Source organism: Scyliorhinus torazame, chromosome 26, assembly GCF_047496885.1.
Source record: "Scyliorhinus torazame isolate Kashiwa2021f chromosome 26, sScyTor2.1, whole genome shotgun sequence".
In the NCBI taxonomy this organism is placed as follows: Eukaryota; Metazoa; Chordata; class Chondrichthyes; order Carcharhiniformes; family Scyliorhinidae; genus Scyliorhinus; species Scyliorhinus torazame.
Genome location: NC_092732.1, coordinates 29237964 through 29258041, shown reverse-complemented (window position 1 = coordinate 29258041; position 20078 = coordinate 29237964). Strand labels below are relative to the sequence as shown.

General features: G+C 42.4%; 1 non-coding gene across 1 annotated transcript; it reads left to right on the top strand.

Moving 5' to 3' along the window:
- Nucleotides 1-6432: 6432 nt before the first annotated feature.
- trnag-ucc (transfer RNA glycine (anticodon UCC)) lies at nt 6433-6504 on the top strand. Its single transcript has one exon. It is a non-coding gene; the product is annotated as a tRNA-Gly (tRNA).
- Nucleotides 6505-20078: the final 13574 nt, after the last annotated feature.

Here is a 20078-nt window from a genome sequence, read left to right as displayed (position 1 = left end):
GGTATATTATTAATATTGACAATAACAGATTTGAGTATTTTGGGTGTATATTATTAATATTGACAATAACAGATTTGAGTATTTTGGGGGGTATATTATTAATATTGACAATAACAGATTTGAGTATTTGGGGGGTATATTATTAATATTGACAATAACAGATTTGAGTATTTTGGGGGGTATATTATTAATATTGACAATAACAGATTTGAGTATTTGGGGGGGTATATTATTAATATTGACAATAACAGATTTGAGTATTTTGGGGGGGGTATATGATTAATATTGACAATAACAGATTTGAGTATTTTGGGGGGGGTATATTATTAATATTGACAATAACAGATTTGAGTATTTGGGGGTGTATATTATTAATATTGACAATAACAGATTTGAGTATTTTGGGGGGTATATTATTAATATTGACAATAACAGATTTGAGTATTTGGGGGGTGTGTATATTATTAATATTGACAATAACAGATTTGAGTATTTGGGGGGTGTATATTATTAATATTGACAATAACAGATTTGAGTATTTGGGGGGGGTGTATATTATTAATATTGACAATAACAGATTTGAGTATTTGGGGGGTGTGTATATGATTAATATTGACAATAACAGATTTGAGTATTTGGGGGGTGTATATTATTAATATTGACAATAACAGATTTGAGTATTGTGGGGGTGTATATTATTAATATTGACAATAACAGATTTGAGTATTTGGGGGGTGTATATTATTAATATTGACAATAACAGATTTGAGTATTTGGGGGGGGTGTATATTATTAATATTGACAATAACAGATTTGAGTATTTGGGGGGTGTGTATATGATTAATATTGACAATAACAGATTTGAGTATTTGGGGGGTGTATATTATTAATATTGACAATAACAGATTTGAGTATTGTGGGGGTGTATATTATTAATATTGACAATAACAGATTTGAGTATTGTGGGGGTGTATATTATTAATATTGACAATAACAGATTTGAGTATTTGGGGGGGGTGTATATTATTAATATTGACAATAACAGATTTGAGTATTTGGGGGGTGTGTATATGATTAATATTGGCCAGAACAGATTTGAGTATTTGGGGGGTGTATATTATTAATATTGACAATAACAGATTTGAGTATTTGGGGGGTGTGTATATTATTAATATTGACAATAACAGATTTGAGTATTTGGGGGGTGTATATTATTAATATTGACAATAACAGATTTGAGTATTTTGGGGTGTATATTATTAATATTGACAATAACAGATTTGAGTATTTGGGGGGTGTATATTATTAATATTGACAATAACAGATTTGAGTATTTGGGGGGGTGTATATTATTAATATTGACAATAACAGGTTTGAGTATTTTGGGGGGTGTATATTATTAATATTGACAATAACAGATCTGAGTATTTTGGGGGTGTATATTATTAATATTGACAATAACAGATTTGAGTATTTGGGGGGGTATATTATTAATATTGACAATAACAGATTTGAGTATTTTGGGGGGGTATATTATTAATATTGACAATAACAGATTTGAGTATTTTGGGGTGTATATTATTAATATTGACAATAACAGATTTGAGTATTTTGGGGGGGTATATTATTAATATTGACAATAACAGATTTGAGTATTTTGGGGGGGTATATTATTAATATTGACAATAACAGGTTTGAGTATTTTGGGGTGTATATTATTAATATTGACAATAACAGATTTGAGTATTTTGGGGGGTATATTATTAATATTGACAATAACAGATTTGAGTATTTTGGGGGGTATATTATTAATATTGACAATAACAGATTTGAGTATTTTGGGGGGTGTATATTATTAATATTGACAATAACAGGTTTGAGTATTTGAGGGTGTATATTATTAATATTGACAATAACAGATGAGTATTTTGGGGGGTATATTATTAATATTGACAATAACAGATTTGAGTATTTTGGGGGGGGGTGTATATTATTAATATTGACAATAACAGATTTGAGTATTTGGGGGGGGGTATATTATTAATATTGACAATAACAGATTTGAGTATTTTGGGGGGGGGTATATTATTAATATTGACAATAACAGATTTGAGTATTTTGGGGGGGTATATTATTAATATTGACAATAACAGATTTGAGTATTTTGGGGGGGGGTATATTATTAATATTGACAATAACAGATTTGAGTATTTTGGGGGGGTATATTATTAATATTGACAATAACAGATTTGAGTATTTTGGGGGGTATATTATTAATATTGACAATAACAGATTTGAGTATTTTGGGGGGTATATTATTAATATTGACAATGACAGATTTGCGTATTTTGGAGGGTGTATATTATTAATATTGACAATAACAGATTTGAGTATTTTGGGGTGTATATTATTAATATTGACAATAACAGATTTGAGTATTTTGGGGGTGTATATTATTAATATTGACAATAACAGATTTGGGTATTTTGGGGGGGTATATTATTAATATTGACAATAACAGATTTGAGTATTTTGGAGGGTGTATATTATTAATATTGACAATGAAAGATTTAAGTACTTTGGGGGGGTATATTATTAATATTGACAATAACAGATTTGAGTATTTTGGGGTGTATATTATTAATATTGACAATAACAGATTTGAGTATTTTGGGGGGGTATATTATTAATATTGACAATAACAGATTTGAGTATTTTGGGGGGGGGGTATATTATTAATATTGACAATAACAGATGAGTATTTTGGGGTGTATATTATTAATATTGACAATAACAGGTTTGAGTATTTTGGGGGGGTATATTATTAATATTGACAATAACAGATTTGTGTATTTTGGGGGGGTATATTATTAATATTGACAATAACAGATTTGAGTATTTTGGGGGGTGTATATTATTAATATTGACAATAACAGGTTTGAGTATTTTGGGGGGTGTATATTATTAATATTGACAATAACAGATTTGAGTATTTTGGAGGGTGTATATTATTAATATTGACAATAACAGATTTGAGTATTTTGGGGGGTATATTATTAATATTGACAATAACAGATTTGAGTATTTTGGGGGGGGGGTATATTATTAATATTGACAATAACAGATTTGAGTATTTTGGGGGGGGGGTATATTATTAATATTGACAATAACAGATTTGTGTATTTTGGGGGGGTATATTATTAATATTGACAATAACAGATTTGAGTATTTGGGGGGTGTATATTATTAATATTGACAATAACAGGTTTGAGTATTTTGGGGGGTATATTATTAATATTGACAATAACAGATTTGAGTATTTTGGGGGAGGGGTATATTATTAATATTGACAATAACAGATTTGAGTATTTGGGGTGTATATTATTAATATTGACAATAACAGGTTTGAGTATTTTGGGGGGTGTATATTATTAATATTGACAATAACAGATTTGAGTATTTTGGAGGGTGTATATTATTAATATTGACAATAACAGATTTCAGTATTTTGGGGGGGTGTATATTATTAATATTGACAATAACAGATTTGAGTATTTGGGGGGTATATTATTAATATTGACAATAACAGATTTGAGTATTTTGGGGGGGTATATTATTAATATTGACAATAACAGATTTGAGTATTTTGGGGGGTATATTATTAATATTGACAATAACAGATTTGAGTATTTTGGGGGGGGGTATATTATTAATATTGACAATAACAGATTTGAGTATTTGGGGGGGTGTATATTATTAATATTGACAATAACAGATTTGAGTATTTGGGGTGTATATTATTAATATTGACAATAACAGATGAGTATTTTGGAGGGGTGTATATTATTAATATTGACAATGACAGATTTGAGTATTTTGGGGGGGTATATTATTAATATTGACAATAACAGATTTGAGTATTTGGGGGGTATATTATTAATATTGACAATAACAGATTTGAGTATTTTGGAGGGGTGTATATTATTAATATTGACAATAACAGATTTGAGTATTTTGGGGGGTATATTATTAATATTGACAATAACAGATTTGAGTATTTTGGGGGGTGTATATTATTAATATTGACAATAACAGGTTTGAGTATTTTGGGGGGTGTATATTATTAATATTGACAATAACAGATTTGAGTATTTTGGAGGGTGTATATTATTAATATTGACAATAACAGGTTTGAGTATTTTGGGGGGTGTATATTATTAATATTGACAATAACAGGTTTGAGTATTTTGGGGGGTGTATATTATTAATATTGACAATAACAGATTTGAGTATTTTGGGGGGTATATTATTAATATTGACAATAACAGATTTGAGTATTTTGGGGGGTATATTATTAATATTGACAATAACAGATTTGAGTATTTTGGGGGGTGTATATTATTAATATTGACAATAACAGGTTTGAGTATTTTGGGGGGTGTATATTATTAATATTGACAATAACAGATTTGAGTATTTTGGAGGGTGTATATTATTAATATTGACAATAACAGGTTTGAGTATTTTGGGGGGTGTATATTATTAATATTGACAATAACAGATTTGAGTATTTTGGAGGGTGTATATTATTAATATTGACAATAACAGATTTGAGTATTTTGGAGGGTGTATATTATTAATATTGACAATAACAGGTTTGAGTATTTTGGGGGGTGTATATTATTAATATTGACAATAACAGGTTTGAGTATTTTGGGGGGTGTATATTATTAATATTGACAATAACAGATTTGAGTATTTTGGAGGGTGTATATTATTAATATTGACAATAACAGGTTTGAGTATTTTGGGGGGTATATTATTAATATTGACAATAACAGGTTTGAGTATTTTGGGGGGTGTATATTATTAATATTGACAATAACAGGTTTGAGTATTTTGGGTGTATATTATTAATATTGACAATAACAGATTTGAGTATTTTGGGGGGTGTATATTATTAATATTGACAATAACAGGTTTGAGTATTTTGGAGGGTGTATATTATTAATATTGACAATAACAGGTTTGAGTATTTTGGGGGGTATATTATTAATATTGACAATAACAGGTTTGAGTATTTTGGGGGGTGTATATTATTAATATTGACAATAACAGGTTTGAGTATTTTGGGTGTATATTATTAATATTGACAATAACAGATTTGAGTATTTTGGAGGGTGTATATTATTAATATTGACAATAACAGATTTGAGTATTTGGGGGTGTATATTATTAATATTGACAATAACAGATTTGAGTATTTTGGAGGGTGTATATTATTAATATTGACAATAACAGATTTGAGTATTTTGGAGGGTGTATATTATTAATATTGACAATAACAGGTTTGAGTATTTTGGGGGGTGTATATTATTAATATTGACAATAACAGATTTGAGTATTTGGGGGGTATATTATTAATATTGACAATAACAGATTTGAGTATTTTGGAGGGTGTATATTATTAATATTGACAATAACAGATTTGAGTATTTTGGGGGGTGTATATTATTAATATTGGCAATAACAGATTTGAGTATTTGGGGGGTATATTATTAATATTGACAATAACAGATTTGAGTATTTTGGGGTGTATATTATTAATATTGACAATAACAGATTTGAGTATTTTGGAGGGTGTATATTATTAATATTGACAATAACAGATTTGAGTATTTTGGGGGGTATATTATTAATATTGACAATAACAGATTTGAGTATTTTGGGGGGGGGGTATATTATTAATATTGACAATAACAGGTTTGAGTATTTTGGGGGGTGTATATTATTAATATTGACAATAACAGATTTGAGTATTTTGGGGGGTATATTATTAATATTGACAATAACAGATTTGAGTATTTTGGGGGGGGGGTATATTATTAATATTGACAATAACAGGTTTGAGTATTTTGGGGGGTGTATATTATTAATATTGACAATAACAGGTTTGAGTATTTTGGGGGGTGTATATTATTAATATTGACAATAACAGATTTGAGTATTTTGGGGGGTATATTATTAATATTGACAATAACAGATTTGAGTATTTTGGGGGGGGGGTATATTATTAATATTGACAATAACAGGTTTGAGTATTTTGGGGGGTATATTATTAATATTGACAATAACAGATTTGAGTATTTTGGGGGGGGGGTATATTATTAATATTGACAATAACAGGTTTGAGTATTTTGGGGGGTGTATATTATTAATATTGACAATAACAGATTTGAGTATTTTGGGGGGGGGTGTATATTATTAATATTGACAATGACACTGAGGGACAAGGAGGATGTGTTGTGGTCACAAGGCCCCAGTCAGGATGTGGAATACGTGCAGTACACTGGGTGGCCACCGAGATGCGCTGTTCACTGAGTCACTCAGCAGTTCAGCTCTGTATTACTCGGCGCGCCGCGATTCCGCATGGCGATGGTGGTATAGTGGTGAGCATAGCTGCCTTCCAAGCAGTTGACCCGGGTTCGATTCCCGGCCATCGCATATCTCTTTTCTTTCCTCAATGGTTTAAAAAAAATTTTTTTTTAACCTCCTGCTGCTGTAAATATATTTTAGTCACAATCCACTTCCCCCCCACCCACTGAAGCTCTACATTTCTTTCCCATTTCTCCCTCCCTCATAGATTTAATTTGTGAGTGACAGGGGGAACGGAGCAATCGCCGTCCAGTTTTGTTTGATTGACGGCGGCTCGTCCTATCCGGGTGAGGGATGGGGTGAAGGGCGGGGACGTCATCAACCCGGCAATCGGCGTGCGGCTCTCGGTTGATTGACGCCGCGCTCCTCCAGTCTGGGTGCGGCATGTTAAGGTGGGTGGGACCCAGCCGCGGCCTCCGGACCAATAGGCGGCCGGCATCGCCGATTGTGCGGCGAAGTCCTTCGGACCAAGGGCGGGGCCGGGTGGAGCGTCACAATTGGGGGTGGCCGCGTCACAATGGCAGGTGGTCAGGCCCCCAATGGCGGCTCCGGCGTCTGCGCACTGCGGCTCCGGCGTCTGCGCATTGCGGCTCCAGAGTCGGCGCACTGCGGCTCCGGCGTCTGCGCATTGCGGCTCCGGAGTCTGCCCACAAGGGTGATGGTTTCCGGTCAGGTTTCCCCTCCCCCACTATGGCAGGCCACAAATGGAACTTGTCTTCGGTGATCATTGCACCACAATGCAAAGGACTCAACACCTTTCCAATACATTTGAGCGATGCAATGTCGAATGAATAGTTTGTCATTGGAATATGTATTAGATTTAAACTCATTCTAGCACAAGGGGAGGCCATTCGGGCCCTCAAGCCTGTACTAGCCCATTGACAAATCTATCCAATAAATCCCACTCTTCCCCGCCCCCCCGACAAATCAATCCAATAAATCCCACTCTTCCCCACCCCCGACAAATCTATCCAATAAATCCCACTCTTCCCCGCCCCCCACCCCCCCCCGACAAATCTATCCAATAAATCCCACTCTTCCCCCCCCCCCGACAAATCTATCCAATAAATCCCACTCTTCCCCGCCCCCCCGACAAATCTATCCAATAAATCCCACTCTTCCCCCCCCCCCCGACAAAACTATCCAATAAATCCCACTCTTCCCCATCTGACAAATCTATCCAATAAATCCCACTATTCCCCACCGGACAAAACTATCCAATAAATCCCACTCTTCCCCCCCCCCCCGACAAAACTATCCAATAAATCTCACTCTTCACCATCTGACAAATCTATCCAATAAATCCCACTATTCCCCACCGGACAAAACTATCCAATAAATCCCACTCTTCCCCCACCCCGACAAATCAATCCAATAAATCCCACTCTTCCCCACCCCCCCGACAAATCTATCCAATAAATCCCACTCTTCCCCCCCCCCCCGACAAATCTATCCAATAAATCCCACTCTTCCCCATCCCCCCCGACAAATCTATCCAATAAATCCCACTCTTCCCCCCCCCCCGACAAATCTATCCAATTAATCCCACTCTTCCCCATCCCCCCCGACAAATCTATGCAATAAATCCCACTCTTCCCCGCCCCCCTGACAAATCTATGCAATAAATCCCACTCTTCCCCGCCCCCCCCCGACAAATCTATCCAATAAATCCCACTCTTCCCCACCCCCGACAAAACTATCCAATAAATCTCACTCTTCCCCATCTGACAAATCTATCCAATTAATCCCACTATTCCCCACCGGACAAACCTATCCAATAAATCCCACTCTTCCCCCCCCCCGACAAATCTATCCAATAAATGCCACTCCCCCCGACAAATCTATCCAATAAATCCCACTCTTCCCCGCCCCCCCGACAAATCTATCCAATAAATCCCACTCTTCCCCACCCCCGACAAATCTATCCAATAAATCCCACTCTTCCCCCCCCCGACAAATCTATCCAATAAATCCCACTCTTCCCCACACCCCCGACAAATCTATCCAATAAATCCCACTCTTCCCCCCCCCCGACAAATCTATCCAATAAATCCCACTCTTCCCCCCCCCCGACAAACCTATCCAATAAATCCCACTCTTCCCCCCCCCCGACAAATCTATCCAATAAATCCCACTCTTCCCCACCCCCCCGACAAATCTATCCAATAAATCCCACTCTTTCCCACCCCCGACAAATCTATCCAATAAATCCCACTCTTCCCCACCCCCGACAAACCTATCCAATAAATCCCACTCTTCCCCATCCCCCCCCGACAAATCTATCCAATAAATCCCACTCTTCCCCCCCCCGACAAATCTATCCAATAAATCCCACTCTTCGCCACCCCCGACAAATCTATCCAATAAATCCCACTCTTCCCCACACCCCCCGACAAATCTATCCAATAAATCCCACTCTTCCCCACACCCCCCGACAAATCTATCCAATAAATCCCACTCTTCCCCACACCCCCGACAAATCTATCCAATAAATCCCACTCTTCCCCCCCCCCCGACAAATCTATCCAATAAATCCCACTCTTCCCCACACCCCCCGACAAATCTATCCAATAAATCCCACTCTTCCCCACACCCCCGACAAATCTATCCAATAAATCCCACTCTTCCCCCCCCCGACAAATCTATCCAATAAATCCCACTCTTCCCCCCCCCCGACAAATCTATCCAATAAATCCCACTCTTCCCCACACCCCCCGACAAATCTATCCAATAAATCCCACTCTTTCCCCCCCCCCCGACAAATCTATCCAATAAATCCCACTCTTCCCCACACCCCCGACAAATCTATCCAATAAATCCCACTCTTCCCCCCCCCGACAAATCTATCCAATAAATCCCACTCTTCCCCACACCCCCCGACAAATCTATCCAATAAATCCCACTCTTCCCCCCCCCCCGACAAATCTATCCAATAAATCCCACTCTTCCCCACACCCCCGACAAATCTATCCAATAAATCCCACTCTTCCCCCCCCCGACAAATCTATCCAATAAATCCCACTCTTCCCCCCCCGACAAATCTATCCAATAAATCCCACTCTTCCCCCCCCCCACAAATCTATCCAATAAATCCCACTCTTCCCCCCCCCCCGACAAATCTATCCAATAAATCCCACTCTTCGCCACCCCCGACAAATCTATCCAATAAATCCCACTCTTCCCCCCCCGACAAATCTATCCAATAAATCCCACTCTTCCCCCCCCACAAATCTATCCAATAAATCCCACTCTTCCCCCCCCCCGACAAATCTATCCAATAAATCCCACTCTTCGCCACCCCCGACAAATCTATCCAGTAAATCCCACTCTTCCCAACACCCCCCGACAAATCTATCCAATAAATCCCACTCTTCCCCACACCCCCCGACAAATCTATCCAATAAATCCCACTCTTCCCCCCCCCGACAAATCTATCCAATAAATCCCACTCTTCCCCCCCCGACAAATCTATCCAATAAATCCCACTCTTCCCCCCCCCCGACAAATCTATCCAATAAATCCCACTCTTCCCCCCCCCGACAAACCTATCCAATAAATCCCACTCTTCCCCCCCCCGACAAATCTATCCAATAAATCCCACTCTTCCCCCCCCACAAATCTATCCAATAAATCCCACTCTTCCCCCCCCCCCGACAAATCTATCCAATAAATCCCACTCTTTCCCCCCCCCCCGACAAACCTATCCAATAAATCCCACTCTTCCCCCCCCCCCCCCGACAAATCTATCCAATAAATCCCACTCTTCCCCCCCCCACAAATCTATCCAATAAATCCCACTCTTCCCCACCCCCGACAAATCTATCCAGTAAATCCCACTCTTCCCCACCCCCGACAAATCTATCCAATAAATCCCACTCTTCCCCATCGGACAAATCTATCCAATAAATCTGACTATTCCCCACCGGACAAATCTATCCAATAAACCCCACTCTTCCCCACCGGACAAATCTATCCAATAAATCCCACTCTTCCCCATCGGACAAATCTATCCAATAAATCCCACTCTTCCCCACCCCCGACAAATCTATCCAATAAATCCCACTCTTTCCCACCGGTCAAATCTATCCAATAAATCGCACTTTTCTCCACCCCCGACAAATCTATCCAATAAATCCCACTATTCCCCACCGGACAAATCTATCCAATAAATCCCACTCTTCCCCATCGGTCAAATCTATCCAATAAATCCCACTCTTCCCCCCCCCCCCCGACAAATCTATCCAATAAATCCCACTCTTCCCCCCCCACAAATCTATCCAATAAATCCCACTCTTCCCCACCCCCGACAAATCTATCCAATAAATCCCACTCTTCCCCATCGGACAAATCTATCCAATAAATCTGACTATTCCCCACCGGACAAATCTATCCAATAAACCCCACTCTTCCCCACCGGACAAATCTATCCAATAAATCCCACTCTTCCCCATCGGACAAATCTATCCAATAAATCCCACTCTTCCCCACCCCCGACAAATCTATCCAATAAATCCCACTCTTTCCCACCGGTCAAATCTATCCAATAAATCGCACTTTTCTCCACCCCCGACAAATCTATCCAATAAATCCCACTATTCCCCACCGGACAAATCTATCCAATAAATCCCACTCTTCCCCATCGGACAAATCTATCCAATAAATCCCACTCTTCCCCACCCCCGACAAATCTATCCAATAAATCCCACTCTTTCCCACCGGTCAAATCTATCCAATAAATCGCACTTTTCTCCACCCCCGACAAATCTATCCAATAAATCCCACTATTCCCCACCGGACAAATCTATCCAATAAATCCCACTATTCCCCATCGGTCAAATCTATCCAATAAATCGCACTTTTCTCCACCCCCGACAAATCTATCCAATAAATCCCACTCTTCCCCATCGGACAAATCTATCCAATAAATCCCACTCTTCCCCACCCCCGACAAATCTATCCAATAAATTTGTTCTTAAGGGCAGCACGGTAGCATTGTGGATCGCACAATTGCTTCACAGATCCATGGTCCCAGGTTCGATTTCGGCTTGGGTCATTGTCTGTGTGGAGTCTGCACGTCCTCCCCGTGTCTGCGTGGGTTTCCTCCGGGTGCTCCGGTTTCCTCCCACAGTCCAAAGATGTGCGGGTTAGGTGAATTAGCCAATGATAAATTGCCCTTAATGTCCAAATTGCCCTTGGTGTTGGGTGGAGGTGTTGAGTTTGGGTAGGGTGCTCTTTCCAAGAGCTGGTGCAGACTCAGGGGGCCGAATGGCCTCCTTCTGCACTGTAGATTCAATGATAATCTATGATTAATCTAGGACAAAGGTTCGGCACAACATCGTGGGCCGAAGGGCCTGTTCTGTGCTGTATTTTCTATGTTCTATGTTCTATGTTCTATCTCACTCTTCCCCATCTGACAAATCTATCCAATAAATCCCACTCTTCCCCATCGGACAAATCTATCCAATAAATCCCACTATTCCCCACCGGACAAATCTATCCAATAAATCCCACTCTTCCCCACCGGACAAATCTATCCAATAAATCCCACTCTTCCCCATCGGACAAATCTATCCAATAAATCCCACTCTTCCCCACCCCCGACAAATCTATCCAATAAATCCCACTCTTTCCCACCCACCCCGACAAATCTATCCAATAAATCCCACTCTTTCCCACCGGTCAAATCTATCCAATAAATCCCACTCTTTCCCACCGGTCAAATCTATCCAATAAATCCCACTCTTTCCCACCGGTCAAATCTATCCAATAAATCCCACTCTTCCCCACCCCCGACAAATCTATCCAATAAATCCCACTATTCCCCACCGGACAAATCTATCCAATAAATCCCACTCTTCCCCATCGGACAAATCTATCCAATAAATCCCACTCTTCCCCCCCCCCCGACAAATCTATCCAATAAATCCCACTCTTCCCCACACCCCCGACAAATCTATCCAATAAATCCCACTCTTCCCCATCGGACAAATCTATCCAATAAATCCCACTCTTCCCCCCCCCCCGACAAATCTATCCAATAAATCCCACTCTTCCCCACACCCCCGACAAATCTATCCAATAAATCCCACTCTTCCCCCCCCCCCCGACAAATCTATCCAATAAATCCCACTCTTCCCCCCCCCCGACAAACCTATCGAATAAATCCCACTCTTTCCCCCCCCCCCGACAAATCTATCCAATAAATCCCACTCTTCCCCCCCCCACAAATCTATCCAATAAATCCCACTCTTCCCCCCCCCACAAATCTATCCAAAAAATCCCACTCTTCGCCACCCCCGACAAATCTATCCAATAAATCCCACTCTTCCCCACACCCCCCGACAAATCTATCCAATAAATCCCACTCTTCCCCACACCCCCCGACAAATCTATCCAATAAATCCCACTCTTTCCCCCCCCCCCGACAAATCTATCCAATAAATCCCACTCTTCCCCACACCCCCGACAAATCTATCCAATAAATCCCACTCTTCCCCCCCCCCGACAAATCTATCCAATAAATCCCACTCTTCCCCACACCCCCCGACAAATCTATCCAATAAATCCCACTCTTCCCCCCCCCCGACAAATCTATCCAATAAATCCCACTCTTCCCCACACCCCCGACAAATCTATCCAATAAATCCCACTCTTCCCCCCCCGACATATCTATCCAATAAATCCCACTCTTCCCCACACCCCCGTCAAATCTATCCAATAAATCCCACTCTTCCCCCCCCCGACAAATCTATCCAATAAATCCCACTCTTCCCCACACCCCCCGACAAATCTATCCAATAAATCCCACTCTTCCCCCCCCCCCGACAAATCTATCCAATAAATCCCACTCTTCCCCACACCCCCGACAAATCTATCCAATAAATCCCACTCTTCCCCACACCCCCCGACAAATCTATCCAATAAATCCCACTCTTCCCCCCCCCCCCGACAAATCTATCCAATAAATCCCACTCTTCCCCACACCCCCGACAAATCTATCCAATAAATCCCACTCTTCCCCACCCCCCCGACAAATCTATCCAATAAATCCCACTCTTCCCCCCCCCCGACAAATCTATCCAATAAATCCCACTCTCCCCCCCCCCCCCGACAAACCTATCCAATAAATCCCACTCTTCCCCCCCCCCGACAAATCTATCCAATAAATCCCACTCTTCCCCCCCCACAAATCTATCCAATAAATCCCACTCTTCCCCACACCCCCCGACAAATCTATCCAATAAATCCCACTCTTCCCCGCACCCCCCGACAAATCTATCCAATAAATCCCACTCTTCCCCCCCCACAAATCTATCCAATAAATCCCACTCTTCCCCACACCCCCCGACAAATCTATCCAATAAATCCCACTCTTCCCCACCCCCGACAAATCTATCCAATAAATCCCATTCTTCGCCACCCCCGACAAATCTATCCAGTAAATCCCACTCTTCCCCACACCCCCCGACAAATCTATCCAATAAATCCCACTCTTCCCCACACCCCCCGACAAATCTATCCAATAAATCCCACTCTTCCCCCCATCCCCCCGACAAATCTATCCAATAAATCCCACTCTTCCCCCCCCGACAAATCTATCCAATAAATCCCACTCTTCCCCCCCCCCCGACAAATCTATCCAATAAATCCCACTCTTCCCCCCCCGACAAACCTATCCAATAAATCCCACTCTTCCCCCCCCAAAAATCTATCCAATAAATCCCACTCTTCCCCCCCCCCCCGACAAATCTATCCAATAAATCCCACTCTTTCCCCCCCCCGACAAACCTATCCAATAAATCCCACTCTTCCCCCCCCCCCGACAAATCTATCCAATAAATCCCACTCTTCCCCCCCCACAAATCTATCCAATAAATCCCACTCTTTCCCCCCCCCGACAAACCTATCCAATAAATCCCACTCTTCCCCCCCCCCCGACAAATCTATCCAATAAATCCCACTCTTCCCCCCCCACAAATCTATCCAGTAAATCCCACTCTTCCCCACCCCCGACAAATCTATCCAATAAATCCCACTCTTCCCCATCGGACAAATCTATCCAATAAATCTGACTATTCCCCACCGGACAAATCTATCCAATAAACCCCACTCTTCCCCACCGGTCAAATCTATCCAATAAATCGCACTTTTCTCCACCCCCGACAAATCTATCCAATAAATCCCACTATTCCCCACCGGACAAATCTATCCAATAAATCCCACTCTTCCCCATCGGTCAAATCTATCCAATAAATCCCACTCTTCCCCACCCCCGACAAATCTATCCAATAAATCCCACTCTTCCCCATCGGACAAATCTATCCAATAAATCCCACTCTTCCCCCCCCCCGACAAATCTATCCAATAAATCCCACTCTTCCCCCCCCACAAATCTATCCAATAAATCCCACTCTTCCCCACACCCCCCGACAAATCTATCCAATAAATCCCACTCTTCCCCACACCCCCCGACAAATCTATCCAATAAATCCCACTCTTCCCCCCCCCCCCGACAAATCTATCCAATAAATCCCACTCTTCCCCACACCCCCGACAAATCTATCCAATAAATCCCACTCTTCCCCACCCCCCCGACAAATCTATCCAATAAATCCCACTCTTCCCCCCCCCCGACAAATCTATCCAATAAATCCCACTCTTCCCCCCCCCCCGACAAACCTATCCAATAAATCCCACTCTTCCCCCCCCCCGACAAATCTATCCAATAAATCCCACTCTTCCCCCCCCACAAATCTATCCAATAAATCCCACTCTTCCCCACACCCCCCGACAAATCTATCCAATAAATCCCACTCTTCCCCACACCCCCCGACAAATCTATCCAATAAATCCCACTCTTCCCCCCCCACAAATCTATCCAATAAATCCCACTCTTCCCCACACCCCCCGACAAATCTATCCAATAAATCCCACTCTTCCCCACCCCCGACAAATCTATCCAATAAATCCCATTCTTCGCCACCCCCGACAAATCTATCCAGTAAATCCCACTCTTCCCCACACCCCCCGACAAATCTATCCAATAAATCCCACTCTTCCCCACACCCCCCGACAAATCTATCCAATAAATCCCACTCTTCCCCCCATCCCCCCGACAAATCTATCCAATAAATCCCACTCTTCCCCCCCCGACAAATCTATCCAATAAATCCCACTCTTCCCCCCCCCCCGACAAATCTATCCAATAAATCCCACTCTTCCCCCCCCGACAAACCTATCCAATAAATCCCACTCTTCCCCCCCCCAAAATCTATCCAATAAATCCCACTCTTCCCCCCCCCCCGACAAATCTATCCAATAAATCCCACTCTTTCCCCCCCCCGACAAACCTATCCAATAAATCCCACTCTTCCCCCCCCCCGACAAATCTATCCAATAAATCCCACTCTTCCCCCCCCACAAATCTATCCAATAAATCCCACTCTTTCCCCCCCCCGACAAACCTATCCAATAAATCCCACTCTTCCCCCCCCCCCGACAAATCTATCCAATAAATCCCACTCTTCCCCCCCCACAAATCTATCCAGTAAATCCCACTCTTCCCCACCCCCGACAAATCTATCCAATAAATCCCACTCTTCCCCATCGGACAAATCTATCCAATAAATCTGACTATTCCCCACCGGACAAATCTATCCAATAAACCCCACTCTTCCCCACCGGTCAAATCTATCCAATAAATCGCACTTTTCTCCACCCCCGACAAATCTATCCAATAAATCCCACTATTCCCCACCGGACAAATCTATCCAATAAATCCCACTCTTCCCCATCGGTCAAATCTATCCAATAAATCCCACTCTTCCCCACCCCCGACAAATCTATCCAATAAATCCCACTCTTCCCCATCGGACAAATCTATCCAATAAATCCCACTCTTCCCCACCCCCGACAAATCTATCCAATAAATTTGTTCTTAAGGGCAGCACGGTAGCATTGTGGATAGCACAATTGCTTCACAGATCCATGGTCCCAGGTTCGATTTCGGCTTGGGTCATTGTCTGTGTGGAGTCTGCACGTCCTCCCCGTGTCTGCGTGGGTTTCCTCCGGGTGCTCCGGTTTCCTCCCACAGTCCAAAGATGTGCGGGTTAGGTGAATTGGCCAATGATAAATTGCCCTTAATGTCCAAATTGCCCTTGGTGTTGGGTGGAGGTGTTGAGTTTGAGTAGGGTGCTCTTTCCAAGAGCTGGTGCAGACTCAGGGGGCCGAATGGCCTCCTTCTGCACTGTAGATTCAATGATAATCTATGATTAATCTAGGACAAAGGTTCGGCACAACATCGTGGGCCGAAGGGCTTGTTCTGTGCTGTATTTTCTATGTTCTATGTTCTATGTTCTATCTCACTCTTCCCCATCTGACAAATCTATCCAATAAATCCCACTCTTCCCCATCGGACAAATCTATCCAATAAATCCCACTATTCCCCACCGGACAAATCTATCCAATAAATCCCACTCTTCCCCACCGGACAAATCTATCCAATAAATCCCACTCTTCCCCATCGGACAAATCTATCCAATAAATCCCACTCTTCCCCGCCCCCCCCGACAAATCTATCCAATAAATCCCACTCTTTCCCACCGGTCAAATCTATCCAATAAATCCCACTCTTTCCCACCGGTCAAATCTATCCAATAAATCCCACTCTTTCCCACCGGTCAAATCTATCCAATAAATCCCACTCTTCCCCACCCCCGACAAATCTATCCAATAAATCCCACTATTCCCCACCGGACAAATCTATCCAATAAATCCCACTCTTCCCCATCGGACAAATCTATCCAATAAATCCTACTCTTCCCCACCGGACAAATCTATCCAATAAATCCCACTCTTCCCCAACACCCCCGACAAATCTGTCCAATAAATCCCACTCTTCTCCACCCCCCCGACAAATCTATCCAATAAAACCCACTAGTTTTATAGTGCCAGAGGACTGGAGGATAGCAAATGTGGTCCCTTTGTTCAAAAAGGGGAGCAGAGACAACTCCGGCAACTATAGACCGGTGAGCCTCACGTCTGTAGTGGGTAAAGTCTTGGAGGGGATTATAAGAGACAAGATTTATAATCATCTAGATAGGAATAATATGATCAGGGATAGTCAGCATGGCTTTGTGAAGGGTAGGTCATGCCTCACAAACCTGATCGAGTTCTTTGAGAAGGTGACTGAACAGGTAGACGAGGGTAGAGCAGTTGATGTGGTGTATATGGATTTCAGCAAAGCGTTTGATAAGGTTCCCCACGGTAGGCTATTGCAGAAAATACGGAGGATGGGGATTTGAGGGTGATTTAGAGATGTGGATCAGAAATTGGCTAGCTGAAAGAAGACAGAGGGTGGTGGTTGATGGGAAATGTTCAGAATGGAGTTCTGTCACAAGTGGAGTACTACAAGGATCTGTTCTGGGGCCGTTGCTGTTTGTCATTTTTATCAATGACCTAGAGGAAGGCGCAGAAGGGTGGGTGAGTAAATTTGCAGACGATACTAAAGTCGGTGGTGTTGTCGATAGTGTGGAAGGAAGTAGCAGGTTACAGAGGGATATAGATAAGCTGCAGTGCTGGGCTGAGAGGTGGCAAATGGAGTTTAATGTAGAGAAGTGTGAGGTGATTCACTTTGGAAGGAAAAACAGGAATGTGGAATATTTGGCTAATGGAAAAGTTCTTGAAAGTGTGGATGAGCAGAGGGATCTAGGTGTCCATGTACATAGATCCCTGAAAGTTGCAACCCAGGTTGATAGGGTGGTGAAGAAGGCCTATGGATTGTTGGCCTTTATTGGTAGAGGGATTGAGTTCCGGAGTCAGGAGGTCATGTTGCAGCTGTACAGAACTCTGGTACGGCCGCATTTGGAGTATTGCGTACAGTTCTGGTCACCGCATTATAGGAAGGACGTGGAGGCTTTGGAACGGGTGCAGAGGAGATTTACCAGGATGTTGCCTGGTATGGAGGGAAAATCTTATGAGGAAAGGCTGATGGACCTGAGGTTGTTTTCGTTAGAGAGAAGAAGGTTAAGAGGAGACTTAATAGAGGCATACAAAATGATCAGAGGGATAGATAGGGTGGACAGTGAGAGCCTTCTCCCGCGGATGGAAATGGCTAGCACGAGGGGACATAGCCTTAAACTGAGGGGTAATAGATATAGGACAGAGGTCAGGGGTAGGTTCTTTACGCAAAGAGTAGTGAGGCCGTGGAGTGCCCTACCTGCTACAGTAGTGAACTCACCAACATTGAGGGCATTTAAAAGTTTATTGGATAAACATATGGATGATAATGGTATAGTGTAGGTTAGATGTCTTTTGTTTTGGTGCAACATCATGGGCCGAAGGGCCTGTACTGCGCTGTATTGTTCTATGTTCTATGTTCTATTCCCCGACAAATCTATCCAATAAATCCCACTCTTCCCCCTCCTGACAAATCTATCCAATAAAACCCACTCTTCCCCGATAAATCTATCCAATAAATCCCACTCTTCCCCCTCCTGACAAATCTATACAATAAATCCCACTCTACCCCCCGACAAATCTATCAAATAAATCCCACTCATTCCCACCCCCAACAAATCTATTCAATAAATCCCAGTCCTCCCCATCCCCCCCCGACAAATCTATGCAATAAATCGCACTCTTCCCCAACCCCGACAAATCTATGCAATAAATCGCACTCTTCCCCACCCCCCCGACAAATCTATCCAATAAATCCCACTATTCCCCCCCCCGACAAATCTATCCAATAAATCTCACTCTTCACCCCGACAAATCTATCCAATAAATCCCACTCTTCCCCACCCCCCGACAAATCTATCCAATAAATCCCACTCTTCCCCATCCCCCCCGACAAATCTATCCAATAAATCCCACTCTTCCCCACCCCCGACAAATCTATCCAATAAATCCCACTCTTCCCCACCCCCCCGACAAATCTATCCAATGAATCCCACTCTTCCCCATCCCCCACTGATAAATCTATCCAATAAATCCCACTCTCCCCCCCCCCGACAAATCTATCCAATAAATCCCACTCTTCCCCACCCTGATAAATCTATCCAATAAATCCCACTCTTCCCCACCCCCCCGACAAATCTATCCAATAAATCCCACTCTTCCCCACCCCCCGACAAATCTATCCAATAAATCCGACTCTTCCCCATCCCCCCGACAAATCTATCCAATAAATCCCACTCTTCCCCATCGGACAAATCTATCCAATAAATCCCACTCTTCCCCAATGGACAAATCTATCCAATAAATCCCACTCTTCCCCACCCCCGACAAATCTATCCAATAAATCCCACTCTTCCCCACCCCCCCGACAAATCTATCCAATAAATCCCACTCTTCCCCACCCCCCGACAAATCTATCCAATAAATCCCACTCTTCCCCACCCCCCGACAAATCTATCCAATAAATCCCACTCTTCCCCACCCCCCCGACAAATCTATCCAATAAATCCCACTCTTCCCCACACCCCCGACAAATCTATCCAATAAATCCGACTCTTCCCCATCGGACAAATCTATCCAATAAATCCCACTCTTCCCCACTGGACAAATCTATCCAATAAATCCCACTCTTCCCCATCCCCCCGACAAATCTATCCAATAAAACCCACTCTTCCCCGACAAATCTA